Here is a 21,776-nt window from a genome sequence, read left to right on the forward strand (position 1 = left end):
AATGTTTAGGTTGCAACAACTCCATGAAGACCGAGAGGAGAATGCATGTGTGCTATAAAGCACTGCCCAACCAACAATATAATAGTTAGAGTCTACTATATACTATAATGCCTACTATACTGCCAGTGATTTGATACTTTTAATTAAGTTATATAGGAACTTTTTATCTACTTTGGTAGACATAGAAGTAGGTACAGGAAATTAGATACAGAATATGACCAGACTTTATGAGATTACCAAGAACCACTGGTGAAAGAATTAAAAAGGGGAAGGGGAAATGGCATGATCCTTGGACAAAGATCAAACAGAGAAGCAAACTGTAGCACAAAGGAAATTCTAGGAGAGTCTTTGCTTGTCTTCAGCTGTTGATCCCTCTCTTTCCATCTGATTCTGAGTCCCAGGATACACCTGTGTCCAGCCTCTGTTTTCCATCAGTATTTTTAGATGAATGATTTCCTACTTTAAGTTCATCAATGAGATTTCCATTCAGATAGTTCAAATCAGCCCTTAGTTCTCTTTTCTTCAGACTGAATAAGCATAGCTCCTTAATTAGTTTTTGTAATGAGTTAAAAAATCATCTTTTCAATCCCTTCAGAGGTGGCATCCCAAAACACTCCCGGGTTCCCTTTCTTCAATTCCACCATTTACATCACACATTCTCTGTGCAGGGTATTATTGGAGGCAGAGAAATGGAGGACAATCAGTCCCTGAATTCCGGAAGTCCATGACCTGATGACCTCTGAACCAACTTGACAGACACCACTTTCCCGTACCTCAACCTGCTACAGAGAGAAAATTGCAGTTCTCTTCACACAAGCAGAGGAGCCTCTGTGGCATCGTGATTTATTCCTGCACTCTGTCCTCAAAGAAACCAGCTGTATCTAGCTCCCACTTCCAGTGTGGAAGCAAGAAAAGTAATGTATTCTTCAGTTAAAGTTCAAAGCCACTGAGAAAGAGGCAGAATCAGAGGAAGGACTCCATAAGGATATGGTGGAAGGAGATTTATAACAGGAGTTTAGGATCATAGACTATGTAAGTTAGGAGACCTCTTAGAGGCCAATGAGCATTTTAAAAATTTTATAGATGCATGTATTTATAACCGAGGATCAGCATTTTCAAAGATCACAGTTGTTGGTTCAGTTATGTTAATTGCATGTTGTTCGCAGTGACTCAGACTCAGAATTCTACTCAAACACAGTAGTTGGCAGGATGGAAGGCCCAAGTAATTACTACATTAAGTCATCATAGCAGACCCATAGAAGGTTTGCCTTCCACACCAGAACAGTAAAGACATGCTGAAAAGATGAGGCCGCTACAGAAGACGCTATTCAAGTGGCTAAAGATCTGATTGTGAAAAATAAATGTGTTTGAACAATGCACAAAGTTGCTCCCAGTGGAGTGGAGGAAAACTTTTGTGGATGATAAGGTTTTTTAAGACCAGATATTATTTCTTCTGGAGGGACCCCTTCCTTGAAGACAATTTTAGCTGCTAGCTGGTCCAACAGTCTGGGTGAATTTGCTCTTCCCGTCGGTTCTTCTTTGTGCAGAGAAGCCAAGCAGCCTTTGACCTGGGACAACACAGCCAGCTTCCTTCCCCGGGCCACACTCTCCTGCTAACCTGCATTGGGAGTGTTCTCTGCAGAGCTTTCAACTCCCTGTTGGCAGAGCCGAAGGAGCACATGGGCTCCAGCAGGAGGAACGGCAGCCTCCATGGTTGCCTCTCAGCCGCCCCTCCTTTCCACTCCTCTCACAGCTCAAAGCTCCACCACAGAATTAAAAACATAGCTCGAGGCACCACGCAGAGATTTATGAGGAAGCACAGACATTCACTCTTGCTCTAAACCCAGGGCGTGTGCTTGTAAGTATGGGTGAGCAAACAGAGGGAGGCCACTGGGGTTGGGGAGGTGGGGAGGAGAGCGTGAGGGGAGGAGGAGAGCGCAGTGCAGAACAACACCAGGTATTTTCTTAACTGTCTCCTTTTTCCCCTTCCTTACAGCCTGTATTGTTGAAAGGCCAGCCTTCTACCCCCCATGAAACGCTAGTCCCTTGCTTATTTATTCTGGACAAAAGCAGGGACAGAGTTGGCACCCTGGAGGGTATTCAATGCTCCTTTGCTCATTGAATGACCTCAGACGAAATATTTTCCTGGACAAGAACCCAAAAGAGGCTGGCACAGAGTCAGACAATAAGATTTGCAGAATGTGTTTACATTCTCTCATGTCCCCAGGCTGTTCCAAACCCATCGGGCAGGTGCTGCCTTTATCTTCTCTCTTTGCTCACCTGGCTCCCTCCCAGAAGTTTCCAGGGCCTTGGGCTCAGTGAGATTAACCATTTACTGGCATGGGTAATAAGAGACCCTGTGGATTCTATTACTTGAAGGGTGAGTTAATGATGAAGTAGAATGGATCCATAGTGTTCACAGGACAGATTCATGCGTGCTGTGTGCCAGGGGGTAAGAACCTTCAGTGGAGATTGGGAGACATGGGTTCAAAAGTCACTAACTTGCTGGATAATTTAAACACTTCACTTCTTCTCTGTGGGCTCTACAGGTCTATCTAGAAAGCCAGACGTTTCAAACTAGGTCATCTCTAGGATACTTTTCTGTTCCCAGCAAGGCCCAAATAATTTGTTATACTCACTAGATGAAAAGCCAATGGATAACTTACTGAATATGAGAAATTCTTAGAAGGAGAGGAAATTATCTTAGCCTGGATTAGGAAAGACTTAGGGTTAAATAAAAACAGAGGAAGTGAGAGAAAATAATTGGAAAAGGCTTCTCAGAAAAGACTATGAAACCTCTTGGCCTGCAGGTGCTTAAAGCAGATGGTCATCTGTTTCAGAAGTGTTTGTTGAGTTTGCCCTACAGGTGCTCATGCTTGTGAGTGAGGGGAGGAAGACTTAGGTCCAGAACAAAGACCCAACCTGAGACTTCACAACACAGTGACGGATGTGCTTGTGTGTGCACAGAAAGCGCTTACAGTGAAACATGGGCACTGACAATACCAGGTTCATTGTAACCATAATGCATCCTTCTTTAATGAAGATGGATAAGAGCATGAATTCCTAGACCAAGCTAGTGTGTGAATTTCAATGCCATATTATCCCATTTTTAGAATGAGATGTCTTCCAGTATGAAGATTGCTGGACTGGTAGACAATAAAACCAGGATCCCATCCTAGCACTTTTGTGACTTAGATATAGGTACATTGCTGGGCCTCCATTTTCCTACTTCTAGAGTAATAGGGTTCTTTAGAAGATGATCTAACTTCTTCAAACTAACACTTCTGACCACCAGACAGGAGGATTACCTGCTTTGGGTTTCGGTTAAATAACACACAGGAGGTTTTTAGTTCGTTTTGTTCTTTGTTTTCACAGAAGCCACAGGGGTGGATTATTTGAGTAGAAGTCATTTCTTAAAGATTATTTATTTATTTTTTTGAAAGTTAGAGTTATACAGGGAGAGGAGAGGCAGAGAGAGAGGGAGAGAGAGAGGTATTCCATCTGCTGGTTCACTCCTCTATTGGCTGCAATGGCCAGAGCTGTGCCAATCCGAAGCCAAGAGCCAAGAGCATCCTCCGGGTCTCCCATGCGGGTGCAGGGGCCCAGGAATTGGGCCATTCTCTACTGCTTTCCCAGGGCATAGCAGAGAGCTGGATTGGAAGTGGAGCAGCAGGGACGCAAACCGGTACCCATATGGATACCGGCACTGCAGGCAGTAGCTTTACCTGCTATGCCACAGCGCTGGACCCAGAAGTCATTTTTAAATTTGCATATTTATTTCTTTAAGTAGATTTTACTAAAAAGAACTATATATTTTACTATTTATTATAAGCTATCACAAACCTCATATTTTAAGACCTGGAAGAGATTTATTACTCATCACTTATATCCTTTATCACTGACCCCCTTAATTTCACCAAAACAGAGACTAAAGTCTAGCATATTATTCAAATTACTATCCAAGCACATTTTAGTGCTTTCTTATACTTGAATACTTCCCTTTATGGAAAGCTAGCTGATATATATGAAGAGTAAGACTATTTGCCCACAGCTCTAAAAGATTCTTGATTGCTAAGTTTATTAGTTCTTATGCCAGCACCCTTCCATCACCATCAGGATACTATCAGCATTCCCAGCGCTGGCTGCTGTTGTGATTTGCTTTTTCCAAACAGAGAAACTGGGCATGTATTACCATAAGGGTTGAGGTCAAATAAACAAAAGGTCCTCTTTCTCAGGCTGTTTCCTATGATGGAAATGCATCCATTTTTCTGGTAAAAGCTTTGGTTTTTCAGACATTATGTAAATGGACAGTTAATCCAGTGAAGACAATGATAAATAATCTTTGGAGAAACTTTATGGTTCTTTTAGTCACGAGCATCTAAATGGCTCATTGGAATCTATGACTGACGGAATAGAATAAATGTGATCCCAGGATTAAAAAGGGATAGCCTTCTCTGCTCTGATGGGCATGACATGAAATGCTGTCATTACTACTGTCATTCCTGGCAGACACGGGCTTTGTCACATTTGGGAAAAGGAACCTCCTGTTCTGATCCCTTCACTAAATCTTTGAGGGTGTAACTCCCAAAGCATTTAACAATTACTGCAGTGGCAACATTCTAAGTAAATCCCTGATACCCTCCTTTCGGAGAACCCAGAGAAACAGCTCTGGGTAAACCCGAAGTGGGAGCAGCCGTTTGGCCTAGTAGTTAAGTTGCCTGCATCCTATTTGGAAGTGCCTGATTTTGAGTCCCAGCTCCAACTCCCAATTCCAGCTTCCTGCCAGTACAGACTTTGAGAGGCAGCAGGTAATGGCTAAAGGGGTAGGGTCCCTGCAGCCCATATGGGAGACTTGGCTTGAGTCCCAGCTCCTGGATTTGGCCTGTCCCAGTTAAGGTTATGGCAGGCATTTGAAGATTGAAAAGCAGCAAGTGAGCTCGTGCTCTCTCTTGCTCTCTCTTTCTCTCCTTCCTAGATAAATTACAAAATAAAAAGAAATAAAATTGTTTACTGACCTTCAACTTCGTAGAAGTTGCACTGTGAACGAATCTGGATAGAAACATAACAAGCCCCAAGGGAACTCATGGGACTCTAGTGGCTTTATAAACAGAAGGTGCCCTCTTAGCTGGAGTTTGATGGATATGAAGATTTTGACAAGCTGAGAATATGATTGGAAAAGAATAGCATTGAGTACACAAAAGAAGAAACAACAGCAGCAAAGGCCCAATAAGATAATTTTTGTTTGTGCCATGTTTCATGAATTGTATTTTCATGATAACTGCATTTGTTTCCATCTGGGTTACTTTATTTAATAAAGATTTTATTTATTTATTTGAGAGGTAGAGTTACAGACAGTGAGAGGAAAAGACACAGGGAGAGGTCTTCCTTCTGCTGGTTCACTCTCCAAATGCCTGCAAAGGCCAGAGCCACGCCTATCCAAAGCCAGGGGCCAAGAGCTTCTTCCGGGTCTCCCACATGGCAGCAGGGGCCCAAGCACTTGGGCCAACTTCTACTGCTTGCTCAGGCCACAGCAGAGAGCTGGGTTGGAAGAGGAGCAGCTGGGACTAGAACTGGTACCTATATGGACTGCTGGTGCTGCAGGCAGAGAATTAACCTACTGCACCACAGTGCCGGCCCCCAGCTGGGTTACTTTTGAGCTGGCAGAGTGGAGGTAGACAAGTCAGAAGTCTACAGAAATTAGTGGAATTTATTGTTGTGATTTAACAGGGCAATGAATGAATGACCTGGAGTAGCCTAACCCTAACTTGGAAGCAGGTGGGAATCCCTGGAGCAGCAGTCGGGAGTGGTTTTGAACTGAAGGACTTTTTCTCTGACTACCAAACTCAAAACTACAGAGGCCTGGGAGGAGTGGGAGGCCTGGCTCTCCCAGCTGCCCTCCTTGGGCCCCAGGCCACGAATAAGACTGAGTCTGGCTCTCTGTCAACCTCCTGCTTAGTGTCAATAAGAAGACTAGCAGGCGCTGCAGCTCACTAGGCTAATCCTCCACCTAGCGGCGCCGGCACACCGGGTTCTAGTCCCAGTTGGGGCGCCGGATTCTGTCCCGGTTACCTCTCTTCCAGGCCAGCTCTCTGCTGTGGCCCGAGAGTGCAGTGGAGGATGGCCCAAGTGCTTGGGCCCTGCACTCTCAAGTGGTAGACCAGGAGGAAGCACCTGGCTCCTGGCTTCGGATCAGCACGGTGTGCCGGCCGCAGCGCGCCGGCCCCGGCAGCCATTGGAGGGTAAACCAAGGGCAAAAGGAAGACCTTTCTCTCTCTTTCTCTCTCTCTCTGTCCACTCTGCCTGTCAAAATTTTTTTTTTTTAAAAAAAAGGACAAGACTAAAGGCAAACAAGAAAAAGAACAGAATCGAAGGTGGAGAGTAGTCTATGGCCCTACCACCCTGAACATGCCTGATCTCATCTGATCTCAGAAGCCAAGCAGGGTCGGGCCTGGTTTGTACTTGGATGGGAGAAGGTGGATAGTAGTGATGGTGATGACAGGAGCAGAAAACAAAAAGAGAAACAGCAAATGAAATATCATCTTTATCTTAAACATATTTAATTGTGGTTGTTACTTAACTGTATTAGTATGTTTCTCAATGCTACCACATCTCAATTTTCTCTTCTGTTAAATGGGGATTGTGACACTTTTAAAAAAAATATGCCATGCAGATTAAATGTAATTAAAATGTAAAGTGCCTAACTATGCTTGGTACATTCAACATTTGCTAGTTGGACAGTGCCATCAAGCATACAAAACATTTTCTTAACCATTACATTGTTATTCTCATCCATTACATTTCTCATCAATCACATTGTTCCTCAGGAAATTGTTGTCACCTGAAAATTAAGAAAGGAAATGTGAAATACCTGGAGACAAAGAGCTGTAGAGAGCTGGAATTCACACATGGATATTTCTGATCCAAAGGTAGGACGCTGACCCAGCCTCCCAGTCCAGAGCCCTGAGCTGCATTTGCAAGTTACGAAGATCTCAGTGCTGGTTAGCAAAGGGGGCATATAGTGGGCATTGCTGGTGCAGGTTGCCCACTCCTTGCAGTGCTCAGAGCACAGGTGTGGACCAGGGCTATGTCTGCACTGAAGGAAGAAAAAAGTCAGATGCAGGGATCCAGAGCTTATCTGGTCCAGCTCCAGTTCTCTTTGCAAAAAGAAAGGCAAGTTTGGCAACAGGAAGAATAAAAACTTAAAGAAGCACAACATTAATCCCGCTTCCTTTCCAGTCCATTACCCTGGCACTAACCCTAAGTGGGAATCACATAAAAAGATTGAAACAAACATTCTAGAATACTCACACTATTGGTAGAACTATGGGATCACTTCTGTCTTCTTGGGAAAAGTTTTGCTGTGAGGGGCATGTATGTTTTACATGAAAAGCATAACCTTCATGTTTAATGTACTGTCATCCCTTCTCAGAGCAAGGACTAGGAAGTGTCCAGCAGTGTTTTGGTTCTTCTGCGCTCAATATCCTGAATCCTACTACAAGCTCACGAGAGGGATAGAGAGATATGTAATGTCCATTTCACAGATGAGAAACCTGAGATCCAAAGCCATCAAGCAGTAAGTAATGAAGCCGACTCTAAAATGTAGGCCTCTTTGATTCCACATCCCCTCATAATTCCATGTCTCCTACATCTATATAGGACCACGATGAAAGGAAGCATTTGTACCAATTGGTCATTCATTTTCCGGGTAAACAGATGGAAAGACAATTCAGAGTCCCCATTTCATAGTTGGTTTATCTTTCCTTAAACCAGTCGTCCCTCTACTTCTCTCCATGTGGCTGATTCAACCAGCTCAGAAACCCAAAGAGCTTCCAGTTGCCAAGCCATCTGAGAAACACTTCATCAGCCTGCAACTTCAGGCCTGCCAAGTACAATTCTAGCGCACACTCCCAAAACTCAGAACCACAACTCTTCATGGCTCCCACCAAACAATTCCACACACCGAACCTGGGTTCCCATTTGCATTAATATCATCAGTGTGAAATTATTCTAAATACTTATTTTCTATCATCAAAGGAATGGTAAGTTGGTCAAGACAAGGCCCATGCCCACATCATGTCGACTGTTCTCATGACGCCATTTTGTAGTACATAGCCAACAGTTTGAAATGAGTAGACTTAGGATTGATTTCTATAAAAATACACAATTCAAAGCAAAATATAAGTGCTCAATCCTTAGACTAGAGCAATCTAGTTGCTGTTGCTTTTTTATGAGTCTATGTTCTGAATGCAAAGTTTAAAAATCAGTTTGAAGTGTTCCCTGTTTAAAGGGGAATGGGAGAGATCCTTTATTAATATTGAGATCTACATGAAATCATGTTAGAGAAATGCCCAGGAAGGAAGTGGCTGTATCTTTGCAGGTAGCTTGTCTCTGACTCTGTTGCGAAAGCATTTTGCTACAGATGCTGGCATGCCCATCTACGGGGAAGCTTTCTATGCCAAGAGGTTGCCAGGTGGAGAGAGAAGGTAAGTCTTGCAAAGCTACCAAGAAAAATGCCACACCATGAAGGACACATTTGGAGGCAACTCCCTCTATTATGAATTGAAACATTTGGCAAATCACAAGAGCCTCTGATTTGTGTATGCTTGTGTCTCCCCTTGTAAAAGGAAGTAACTTTTGAGTGCCCCAAATAACCAAGTTTCAACATGTACAGAGTACCTTGGTTTAAAAAAAAAAAAAAAAAAGCCTCTTCTGAGAAAAGCATTTTTCTGACTCTCATCTGTTCCCATTTCCGCTCAAGAGAGAGTCAGGGTAGAAGGCCTGGAATACGTACACAGGCAATTAGAACCAGAGCTCCACAAACTCTGGCCCAGCTCCCCATGGCCCTGGTGGAAACAGCCAGGATTGTGTAGAAAGGTGGTTTGTAGAGATGGTTCTGAGACAAATCAAGAATCCAAGTTTTCTCTCCCAACACTTTCCTATGGATCATGCTCTTGAGGCTAAAAAGATGTTCACTCTCCTCACGTTGGAGGAGTTTGAAATAGAAATTTCAAGGAATTATATGTGATGCACTATTTTATTTTTTCCTTTAGTTTATTGATGATCTTTCATACCACAAGTTATATAGACAAAGCAAAAATGTCCTTCTCTAAGTTCTACATGCAAATACAGTCCACAATTAACCTTTTTCCTCCTGCTATTGGTCAATGGGAGTCATTGAAATGATTCTGTGAGATTCAGATGCCCCATGGCTTATCTTCTAAATAGCAGAGGTAAAATTCACACAACAAAAAGGCCATGCTTCATGTAGGTACACTGCTGCAATAAAAGAAGTTGCGGAGTTCAGAGGATGCAGATGTGGGCTTAGATCTCAGTGCTCATATTCCTCCATGACATTACAGACATCCCTTTAACCGAATTGAGCAGACCATTGTAGGGCTGTGTGTGGAATGCCTGGAACCACTAGAGTAGATTTAAAATGCACAAGCACAACTCGGAAAAGCAAGTCAGCAGAAAAGGAATTTCTGAATTCTTTTGCACTCCTGGTAGCTTCTTTTGCTCTGACCAAAACCTGCCAAATCAGAAATTGGGAGGGTGTAGGGGAAGGCTGAAGAAGGAAAGTGATGTGAAATACCAAACTATGTACAAAGTCAGGAAATTTCATACATTTCCTGAAATAGAACTGATTCACCTACATTCCACAGTTTTTATTTGCTTTGGGGTAAGTAAGATAAAGTTTACTTTTTTTTTTTTCTCAAGTTGTTCTTGTTTTTTAATTTATCTTCATGTGGCAAAAGTATTGCTTTGCATATACATGGGTTTGGAATTTTATGATTTTGCCTTTATTGGTGATTTCTCTTTGTCACAGAGTTTTGCGTCTCCAACCCAGGCCCAGAGCAACAGCATCAATAAATGCTGCGATCCTTCCTTTCTTGCCCAATCCTAGTAGCTTTTATCTCAGCGTGGCAGACTTTGAATACATGAGTGAGAACAATCAACCATATTTCTACATTCCATCCAGAGATCCACTCCACAGATGATCACCTGTCACCCCTCAGGCCCAGTATATGTGCATCAGCAACTCAGTAAGCTCTTGGAGGGACAGACTCATTGAAGAAGCTCATACAAGCCCTGAAAACAGGGGCAGGGCCATTTGGACAGGGAACTTCAGGATGTCAGGTATTCAGCATGGTATGGAACAATGCTTGATAAGCATTAAAGTGCATTCGATTCACCCTGGCCCTTGCATAAATTCTGATTCAGTCAGTCTGGAGTAGAACTGGTGGCTCTGGACTTTATACTTCTAACAAGTTCCTCCTGCTACCAGTTCTAAGAACAAGTAGCTGGCAAGGGAGTAGTGTGGGTGCTGGGTCAACGAACCACTTGGTCACTGAGGGCTAGTTCCTCACACTATAGGGATGAGCACAATTAGAAAATGATCAAAGAAGGGCTGTCTGAAGTGTGGGCCCAGGCATAGGTCTTGGTTGACTAATGAAAGGCATGATGGTTGTTACCTGATTGTAAACTTAGAATCTACACAGGACAGGTTTCTAGCACTGAATTACTGTTTCAGGCAAAATTCAAAGGCTTTAATTCATACAACTTCCCTAATCTACAGTAAAATTATCAAATAAAATTTGTTTCATTATTAAAGCACACTGAGGTTTGCTTGAAGATTATTTAAGTATTTAAAATGGTATCAATATTTGTCTTATAGTTAGTCCTTCTATATGCATGGTATGCATTTGAATATCTGGGTATGTACCCTGCTTTATTTTAAAAAGCAACAACAACTACAACAAATACCTACTTCCTTCAACCACTCCTCAATTGACAAGGTTCAAATCCCTTCTCCAGCCAGGTTCCCCTCTTCTGAACATGTTCTAGTTTTCTGAAGTCCTTATTAAAGTATGTGGCCAAGAAAGGAAAACAATACTCTAACAGCGATCCAGTCATTGTGGAGTATGCCATGACGACCTCCCCCTTCCTTTTAGAGGCTGCATGTGTGCTAAGCCAGCCAACAACAACACTAGCTGTGCTGGTGAATTAAGACACTGCCAACACACTTCGTGTTCACCATCAAACACATTTTCAAATGTCTTTTTAAAAAATACTATCAAATATAATGGATTATACAACAAAGGATGTAAAATAGGAACTGCAGGAAAAAGTTTTAAGTCTTTGTCACACCTACTGCTGCTAAACTATATCATGAAGAGTTGATTTTCAAACTGAGATTTGGAGAAATTAAGCAAGGAAAATATAGCTCATAGTTAAATTCCACATTTGGCACCTGATCTTTCATAAAGAAGCTTTTGATCAAAAACTAAAGGTAGAACAAACAAACCCTCCCAATGACTTATTTAGGCTAAATGCTCAAGGCAAACGCAAGAGGAATTGCATGTGTAATATCTTAGTAAGACAGGCACTGAGTTGCCAGCTCATCAGCAAGTGTGCCTCCACATAGTTCTTAAATTAAGGGAGATAAAACCCCAAATGAGTTTTTAAAAATCTATCCTGGTCAAAGTTTAAGAAATGGCTCATGTGTTTTAAAAAATGCATCTTTTAAAAATGAAATAAAATAAATCCCCTTTTCACAACATAATTTAGTAGGAGAACATTTAGAGTCTAGCAAATTAATTCTATTTACAATGTAAATAGAGACTATTAAGAGCCAAAGAGAAAATTTGAGCATGACCTTTTCTTAATCCTGCTTCATGACCAGTATAGCAACATGTACCACTGGGAACTAACTTCTGATCATTTAAATTAAAGGTATTTGGGTACAAATGAAGACTTCTTCAACCACATCCACACATATATTCCCTACAGACAGCAAAGAAGAAATGAGTCTTAGAATATCAAAGAGGCGTCTTCATAATAGTCTAAATGGGAAATAAACCAAGCGCTCCTTTGCAAGCTCTCTTTTGCAATCTGAGTAGTGGGTAACAGAGTTTATGTTGACTAAAGTTCTGAATACTATGCAAAAATGAATTCTTATTTAAAGGCTTAGAGTTATTATTTAGCAACAATATCATCCATTCATTCATTCAAATGTATGCTGAGTGGAATTTTATGTTAAAAAAAAGATCTTCCATAGGCAGTGTTCATTGGAGATGAAAAAGGAAATTTTTCTGCATTCAGGGTGCTCACAGTCTACTAGGAAGATATGTGTTCTAAGACAGGAGGAGAAAACCACAAGAAGCAAAGTCTGTATTACAGATGGGGAGACTCCTTGTGAGTCTTCAGAGTTAGTTAATCACTAAAGAAGTGACAATTTCATTGGAAAATCAAAATTTAATAAGAAGTGGGTATTGAAACACTAGGCAAAAGTTACTGCTAATAGAAGGACATATGGGAAAGTGTTGGAGTTTTTCTACATCTCACCCTAGGCAGAGTGAATAATGAGTGTCACTCTTTTTTTTAAAAAAAAAAAAAAGATTTTAATTATTTGAGAGGTAGAGTTACAGACAGTGAGAGGGAGAGACAGACAGAAAGGTCTTCACTCCCCAAATGCCTGCAAAGGCCAGAGCTGCATCCACCCGAAGCCAGGAACCAGGAACTTCCTCCGGGTCTCCCACATGGATGCAGAGGCCCAAGCACTCAGGCCATCTTCTACTGCTTTCCCAGGCCATAGCAGAGAGCTGGATTGGAAGAGGAACAGCCGGGACTAGAACCAGCGCCCAAATGAAATGCTGGTATAGCAGGCATAAGATTAACCTACTACATGCCAGCCTCGTGGCTTAGAGGGTAAATAAAACTACCACCTACAGTGCTGGCATCCCATATGAGCGCTGGTTCAAGTGCTGGCTGCTCCACTTCCAGTCCAGCTCTCGGCTATGGCTTAGGAAAGTAGTGGAAGATGGCCCAAGTCCTTGGGCCCCTGCTGTACCTGCATGGGAAGACACAGAGGAAGCTCCTGGCTCCTGGCTCCTGGCTTCAGACAGGCACAGCTCTGGCCGTTGCAGCCAACTGGGGAGTGAACCGGTGGCCTCTCCTTCTCTCTCTGTGTAACTCTGACTTTCAAATAAATAAATCTTAAAAACAAAACAAAACACTGTACCACAGTGCTGGCCCAATGAGTATCACTCTTACCCTTCAAATTTTTTTTTTTTTTTTTTTGACAGGCATAGTGGACAGTGAGAGAGAGAGACAGAGAGAAAGGTCTTCCTCTTCCATTGTTTCACCCCTCAATGGCCACTGCAGCCAGCGCACTGCGCTGATCTGAAGGCAGGAGCCAGGTGCCTCTCCTGGTCTCCCACACGGGTACAGGGCCCAAGGACTTGGCCATCCTCCACTGCCCTCCTGGGCCACAGCAGAGAGCTGGACTGGAAGAGGAGCAACTGGGACAGAATCCGGTGCCCCGATCAGGACTAGAACCCCGTGTGCCGGCACCACAGGTGGAGGATTAGCCTAGTGAGCCGCGGCGCCGGCTAACCTACAAATCTTATTAACAGATTCCTTCTGCTTCAAAGAATGGGATGGGAGAGGGAGTAGGAGATGGGATGGTTTGCAGGTGGGAGGGTGGTTATGGGGGAAAAACCGCTATAATCCAAAAGTTGTACTTTGGAAATTGTATTTATTAAATAAAAGTTTAAAAAGAAAAAAAGAATAACGATGATATTCCCCCTGGCTTTCTGTGTGTGATTCTAAATGTTTGGCATATGAAAATGGGCATTCATATTCTGCCTGTAAGTATACAGCTTACACACAGCACACTTCCTATGGTAGTAATGTCCTTGTATGACAAGGCACAGAGGTGATATTTATTAATCAGCCACTTTACATTCATTATCTATATATCTTGTAGTAATTTGCAAACAGATACTGTTTTCTCTGTCTTTGAGTAAATTGGAGTTCAAAGAGCCTACTCAAAATTGCTAACGTATTATTTTTGGTCTATTTGATGCAAAGCTTATGTATTCCCCCCCACCCATAATACAGGTTTGCCATCTCTCTAAAAGGGACAGATGAGATTGACACTATAAAGGCACTTCAAAAAAAGCTTATAGGAAAATGAAATAAAAATAAGTAGATATGGATGCAAAAGAAAATGAAATCTATGCATAATATTTTATACACATTTTCTATGAAAGTTTGAAGACCCGTTCTGTTTTTCCAGAGAAACTTCCACAAAAAATCTTGTAGAACATAGAGTATGTAAATAAACTTGTTTCATCATTCTTTACCCTACCACATTCTCTTATACCCAAGAAGCAAAGTGGGACCCAAGCATAAATTTTATATGTCTCCTGTGTAATATTATACCCTTTATAGGATATTACATATCACTGTTGAGGCAAAATATTTTCTAAATATGTATTTCCAAATCTTCTTCACTTTTATCATTCCATAGAATCTTCAATTTCAGTCTTCAAAATCTCCAGTCCCTACAGGCATAAAAATCTAGTGGTATACCAGGAGGAAGTTATGTTAAATGTTCTAGTTGACTTAAACTTGGTATCCGCGGGGGAAGAATTCATCCAGAAGGTTGGACAAGTAGATTGCAGTCAATAATAGATTTTGAAATCTAGTCTAAGCAGTGTATGCTTATTCTGTAAAGTATTGTTCTCTATCAATAGGGGACTAAGGAAAGCTTTCAATAAAGGAAGAAATGTGAACTTGACCATGATATGTATGTATGTATTTGCGGGGCAGAGAGAAAAGATATAGACAAGCAGAGAGAGCTCCCATCTGATTCACTCTCTGAATGCCCACAATAGCTAAGACTGGCCTGAGCCAAAGCCAGTATCTGGTATCTCAACGCAGGTCTCTGATGTGTGTGGCAAGGGCCCAACCACATGGGCCACTGCGGCGGCCTCCTAAAGTGTGCATTAGCAGGAAGCTTGAGCCAACAGAGCTGAATCTCAAACTCAGGTACTCTGATATGGGACACAGGTGCCTTAACCAGTATCTCAACTGCTTGTCGAAATGCCCATCCCGAACATGGCTTTGTTTCCCGTAGATTGAATGATCACAACTTGAGAGACAGGATGGATTTGGGAGAGTACAGAGTAGTAGAGAACAGTTGGAAGCAGAAAAACTGTGAAGACCTGGAATATAGCAGTTACAATGAAAAGAAAGAGAAAGGTTGACTTCAAAGTAAAAGATAATAGGGTCCTTTTTTTTTTTAAAGATTTTTATTTATTTATTTGAGAGGTAGAGTTACAGACATTGAGAGGGAGAGACAGAGAGAAAGGTCTTCTATCCACTGGTTCACTCCCCAAACAGCCACAATGACCAGAGCTATGCAGATCTGAAGCCAGGAGCCAGAAACTTCTTCCTGTATCCCACGCGGGTGCAGGTGCCCAAGCACCTGGGCCATCTTCTATCTGAAGCCAGGAGCCAGGAGCTTCTTCCTGTCTCCCATGTGGGTGCAGGGGCCCAAGTGCTTGGGCCATCTTCTACTTTCCCAGGCCATAGCAGAGAGCTGGATTGGAAGAGGAGCAGCCAGGACTGGAATTGGCTGCTGGGCTATGGGATGCCGTCGCAGCAGGCAGAGGATTAACCTTCTGTGCCACAGCGCCAGCCCCAATAATAGGGTCTCAATCTTTAATTGATTGTCTCTTTGGAAAATCACATCATGTACCCTTCTATTCCATGATTCTGAGGTTCTATTCATTCGTGAGTGATAAGACAGTGGTGCCCATGACTAGGGCAGTTAGCACAGGTTTGAGGGGGGAGATGACTTTATTCCTGAACCTGCTGAGTTTGAGGAATCTGTAGCAAATCCTCTTCTGATGCTTTCTGCTTGCTTTCCTTCCACACTTGCCCCCACCTTCCTTCTGCCAAACCTCCAGAGCAATGAGAGAGCTGTTTAGCTATTCCAGAGCCCAATCAGGAAGGCTTCAATTGAACCCAGGAGACACAGAGTGTCTAGCCCCTTCAGCTGGGTGCACCAGTGCTGTTCCTGATTTGCCAAGGTTGGGGTGGGCGGTGAGGGCCTCCCAGCCAACCAGCCCAGGCCTCCAACTCTGTTGAAATTGGGAGCCAAGCTAAGGACACTGCCAGAGGAGCCTCTGCATCACCTGCTTTCTAACTGGAGGAGCAACAAAACAGATATGGGTGGTACGAAATCCCTCCCCACAATCTGGCATCGAGTCACCAACTTTAAAGAAAAGAAATTCCTGATGAATGACATAAACCAATTAGAGAGCTGCCTAAACGGAGCCTAAGCTCCCAAACAGAGAGACTGCAGCTTCCTACTAAGCAGTGCGAGCTGAGGAAGGGCCAAAACAAGCACCCAGCAGGACCCTGAAACGTCCACCTTCTGCCCTGTCCCGGAAACTGCAGAGGCCTCTTACCTGCTCCTCACCTCCACGGCCATCTTTGTAGACAGTGCTCCCTGGCCTTCCTTTTGGGAGAATCTGACCATGCTTTTCTGCCTGCTATCATGTAGCATTTAGTTATAAAATCTTGTTAGAGCTGGTCATCAAACAACACATAAGGAAGAACTGAGATTTGGAATAACGGCTCGATTAAAGATTTTGCTTACATGATTTACAAATTTCTATGGTTCTTCCCATACAGAATTTAAAACCACTGCTGATTTTTTTCCCCTGGCCTAAAGCTAAGAACAAAGAGATATGAATACTGGTAGACCCATGGGTATGCTAACTGAGCACCTATCATATCCTAGGATCTGTACATTCAATGATTTCTTGCTACCTCCCCATAATTCTACAAACTGTGTACTATTATTATTATTTCCACTTCATAGATAAGAAAATTGAAAGTCAGGGAGGCAAAGAAGTTTTCCAATGTTCCCCAGGTAGTAAGTGGAGAAAATACGTGCTAGTGACAGTATGGTACTGTCACTAACCTAATATAATCACTATTTTTACATAAAATGTAATGGGAGGAAAAAAATTGGTAGAAAGTACAGATAAGGCAAAATTAAAAAAGGGAAAATTATATATAATCTCACCAACCAGAGGCAATCACTCTTACTGTTCTATGTAAACCCTGTAATTGCCAACATTTTAATGGTCTTTTTTAGAGTTCCTACATAGATGCTGTAAAAGTTTTAAAACAGATTACAAGTTCTTTTTTTTTAAAGACTTTTATTTATTTATTTGACAGGTAGAGTTACAGACAGTGAGTGAGAGAGACAGGGAGAAAATGGCCGCAACAGCCGGAACTACAAAGCCAGGAGCCAGGTGCTTCCTCCTGGTCTCCCATGCGGGTGCAGGGCCCAAGCACCTGGGCCATCCTCCACTGCCTTCCCAGGCCACAGCAGAGAGCTGGACTGGAAGAGGAGCAACTGGGACTAGAACTGACACCCATATAGAATGTTGGCGCTGCAGGCGGAGGATTAACCTAGTGTGCCACAGTGCTGGCCCCTAAAACAGATTACAAGTTCTTATTGTAGAAAAAATCATAAGGAAAGAACATGGAAGATGTTTTCACATTTTTTAAAGGAATGAGTTCAAGAGGCAGTCCCCAAGTCCCACGGCCTGCCATCTAGAGAATCAGAAAGTATTTGTGTTCTTTGAGTGCCTGGCCTTCAGGAGGTCCCTTGAAATGACAGCTAGCGGTAAGCAGAAGTCTGGCCACAGCTCTGAGGAGCTGTGCAATAGGAGCTCTGAGAGGAGCCCTCCATAAGAATCCCAGGCTTCCTGTGTGAGAATGGCCAGAAAACAAGGTCCCCAGCTTCAGTTTACCCATTTCCTGGTTGGTGATTATTTCTCTTGCCTTGTTTAATAATCAGGGTTGTTCTTATGAGCTAATGGGATGAACATTTGCCAAAGTCCTTTGAAATGACAAAGAACTATGCAAACAAAAGATGATAATTAAAATCAGTAATAATTAAGGCCATAGCTTCTAAGGTGCAGAATTTTCCAAGGGGAAAATGATTCTACCCATATGTAGCCCTAAATTTTAAGTTGGTGTTAAAACAATAATCCAAATGCTACCCTAATGATATCATGCCCTTTTATTGTTGAGGAACATGAATAATTATTATAACAATGATAATAGTCGTCTCTAATATGAGGGTACTTTAAAATTTGTGGAGAAATGGGATTAAAAAATAAGCTTATTTTGTTGCAACTTATTTTGAAATACATGCATACTTTTTATAATACAAATTTTTCACAAAAATTTAAAGACTTCTTGTATATACAATTTCAAGTTTTTACACACAGATAACCTTATCATTTAATTCTATATTTTACAAACTTTTTTAATCCCCTCATACTTATTCCTTTGGGCACCATATTTTTTAAAGATTTATTTATTTATTTAAATGACAGAGAGAGGGGGAGGGAGGGAGAGAAAGAGAGAGAGAGAGAGAGATATCAATCTTCCATCCTCTTGTTCACTCCCCCAAATGGCCACAATAGCCAAGCTGACGCCTGGGGCCTGGAACTCCATTTATGTTTTCTATGTGGGTTTTAGGGGCCCAAGTAGTTGGGCCATACTCCACTGCTTTCCCAGGAGCCTTAGTGGGGAGCTGGATCAGAAGAATAGAAGCCAGGACTTGAACTAGCACTTCTACAGGATGCAGGCATTGCAGGCACTGGCTTAAATGCCTATACCACAACACTAGCCTCTGGGCACCGTATTTTCAAGTACCTTGTAAATGCTTTGAATACTTTCGCGTTTATTTCTCAGAATAACTCTGTGAAGAAGTATACTATATTCTCCTTCTCACTGATAAAGAAACTCTATTAAAATTTACAAAGTGCTTTTATATATGAACAGATTGCTTCATTTGATTCCCAGATTAATTATTATTTCTGTTGGAGCTATAATCTAGAAAGGTAATTCCCCTCAGGTCACAGAATTTGTAGAAGTCAGGTCTGGGTTTAGTAATGGGTCTAAGTAGGTTTTCTTGCTGCAGTTATTTTGTTTTGTTCTAACAAAACAACAACTGTATCAGTATTCAGTCACATATTCTTAGAAAACTTCCCCTCTAGTTACCTCTTCAAAAACCCCAATGTCTGACTTATAACTGACTGTTTTGAGAATGGCCTGCCTACCTTAACCTTATTCTGTATAATCCAAAAGACATTTATAATGGTCTTCCAAAATGGCCTCATCCCAAAACTCTTCTATACCTACTCTTGTCTTCAATAAACACAACCAAGCTTCTCTGTCGAGAAACTATACAGTCTTTTCCCTTCACAAAATATTACTCCTTCCACAGAAGATCAAAAACTTCTTCGCTGATTTTGTTGATGCAAGTTTATCTATGTGCTCTATTTATCCCTATGGAGTTTAAGACAAAGCTTTCTACATTTAGGTGCTCAGTGAAAGAAACCTGCAAGTCGTTGTCCAGATCTCTTAACTCTGTCACACTCTACTAATTCATCAACAAGACTTGGGCTTTAAGACACGCATGAATATAGACACAGAGCATGTGTGAGTGGGGAGATGGATGTGTTGTTTAGGACAGGGAAAGGAAGAAAGCACATGAGTTCATTTCACTGGCAGAGGCAAGATAAAACATATATGGGAAACATCAAAGTATTTGATTCCATAAGGTTATGAATTATACAAATGAAACACAGGGCTAGACACACTAGGAAAGTATGTTTAGACCATGTCACAAAGGCCTTAGTGTAAAGCTGTGAAGTAGAACATATGCTTCTTACATTTTGTCACTAGAATATTCCCACTTGGTGCCTCCCACAGGGCCAAGGTCACTTGTCATAAATGTGTACAATCTCTATTTTATCATTTAATTCATAACATTATTAATATAATTATGCTTCCTACTGCATTTCACTTACATTGGCTGATTTTAACATAAAAATAATAGTCTAAAATATAAATTTTTAACACTCATTAAAATTCACACTTCAGAGAGTTACAGGATGTTTCTGACTTCTCATAGTTGCTATCACAACTCTGTCACCTGAGATTTCCTTGTAATATAGTTTATAAAGCATATGTAGATACTGGGGCATCAGTGGCAAAATTTCGATCATAGACATGAGTTGATCAGAGTGGTGTTTATGAGATAATATGATAGTGTTAAATTGAATGATTTTGCAGATTGCTGGTGATGGTGATAACACGCTCTAATAATCTCATAGTAGGTAATGTTTATTTAGTGCTGTTATAGACAAGTTAGATAAAATAATCTCAACTACAATCTACAATCCTATGAAGTACAATCTATTACTACTCCCATTTTACAGGTGATGAAACCAAGGAAAGAGAGGGAGGGAGAGAGAGAGAGAGAGAGAGACAGTGAGCGAGCAAGCGAGCAGTTTTACAAAGATTGAAAAAATTGCTGAATCTAAACTGGAATCAGTGTAGCCTGACTTGAGAATCCAAGCTCATAACCACTACATAGCAGCACAGTCAGGAAACCATCATAATCATTGCAGTGAGAGGTAACAAAGACCTAAAGTCATGATAACAAGAATAGAAAGGAGGCATGAGGCAAAGATAGACTTGACAGAATTTGACAACCTGATTAGATGGGGGAGGAGTGAGAGGAAGACCTCAAAGACAACTGAGCGACTGAGTTTTCAAGTCTGGATAATTGGTAAGATAATGAGGCTGTCCTCATAAATAAAGGACTACGTGAGACACAGGTTTGTTGGGGAAGCAAGAGATGGGGGAAGATGATGAGTTGGGTTTGAGATGCCTGTGGGCATACAGGTGGAGACAGCCAAGGGGAAGAAACGCAGGTGCGGTGTGTTCCCCATCACTCAGCCCCCAGACTTGTTAAAGGTCCAATCAGTTTTTGTCAGCCTAGGTGTTCACTCTTTTAGACTTATGTCATACACAACATGTTGGTGAGTGACAGAGGATAAAATTTTCCATAAACGCTTCCATAAAAAGTAGGGGAAAGAGTTTGCATACAGATACATGTACCCTTAAACTCCACCAGCTTATAACAAGCTGCGGTCTTTTGCAATACTGTCGTAAACTGCTTACTTTCAAAACTCATAGTATTAGGGACAAATCAGTGACCTGAGGATGGATGCAGTAACAGATGAGTAATTCCTTTTTCCCTGAAGCCCACTGCATTTGTAAAGGTTAATTTGCTCCTGCATGATAATGAAATTTGTTTCGAGTTTTTGAAACAGCAAGTAGGCTCAAAAGGATACTGTTTACCCAGGATTTGGCCTTAGAGGACCTCTGACCCAACTGAGATGGAGGAGTAAAGGAGACATTGAAGAGAAGAAGAGAAATGCACTGCAAACCCCAAGTTACTTTACAAAACTGAATCTGTTATTAGGGATTTTTATGAGTATGAGACTGATTGAATTTTACCCTTCTAAAAAGTAAGCAAATCATCCCCAAATTATATGGCTAGCAGTATATAATTTTTCTTAATCATGCTGTGTACTATATTATTCATTCCTTTTCTCCTGAAAAATGTATGTTGACCTTTAGAGCTTTGTTTTACTTCCTACTGCAATCTCACTACAGATTTCAGAAATAACTATACAGAACATATAAGCTTTGCTTTCTCAGTTTATCACCATGGCATCATCTGCTTCTTACATACAATATGTTACTCAGTTTTGAAAAGAGAAGCAACTACATTGTTGATCTAAACTGAAACATTATGGAAACTAGTTTTATCATTTAGCCAAAGTTCAGAAGTTTGCACACACATAGATACACACAGGCCCACATCATTCTCATTTTTCTTTCTCTTTCTATATAAAAATGCTAATTTCTGTAATTCTATAGTTGAGAGATAAAGTCAATTTTATCAATTTAGACTCAGTTCTTTTAGTCTTTTCCCAGATTCCAATCTAAAATTAGTTTTCTTTAAAATTTACACCTTAAATTTCAGGACAAATGTGGAAAGATAAACATGTGAGTTCTGCTTAAAGAGTGTACCTCTT

General features: G+C 41.5%; 1 protein-coding gene and 1 long non-coding RNA gene across 2 annotated transcripts in view; one reads left to right on the top strand and one right to left on the bottom strand.

Annotated features, from left to right (window-relative positions):
- The window catches only part of TPRG1 (tumor protein p63 regulated 1), a 156,734-nt gene that overhangs the window by 18,854 nt on the left and 116,104 nt on the right, over window positions 1-21,776 (bottom strand). The gene's annotated exons all lie outside the window — the stretch shown is intronic.
- Window positions 672-12,564, top strand: LOC127482914 (uncharacterized). Its single transcript, XR_007908833.2, has 3 exons — window positions 672-1,858; window positions 6,825-6,926; window positions 7,430-12,564. It is a non-coding gene; the product is annotated as an uncharacterized lncRNA (long non-coding RNA).

Source organism: Oryctolagus cuniculus, chromosome 4, assembly GCF_964237555.1.
Source record: "Oryctolagus cuniculus chromosome 4, mOryCun1.1, whole genome shotgun sequence".
Classification (NCBI taxonomy): Eukaryota; Metazoa; Chordata; class Mammalia; order Lagomorpha; family Leporidae; genus Oryctolagus; species Oryctolagus cuniculus.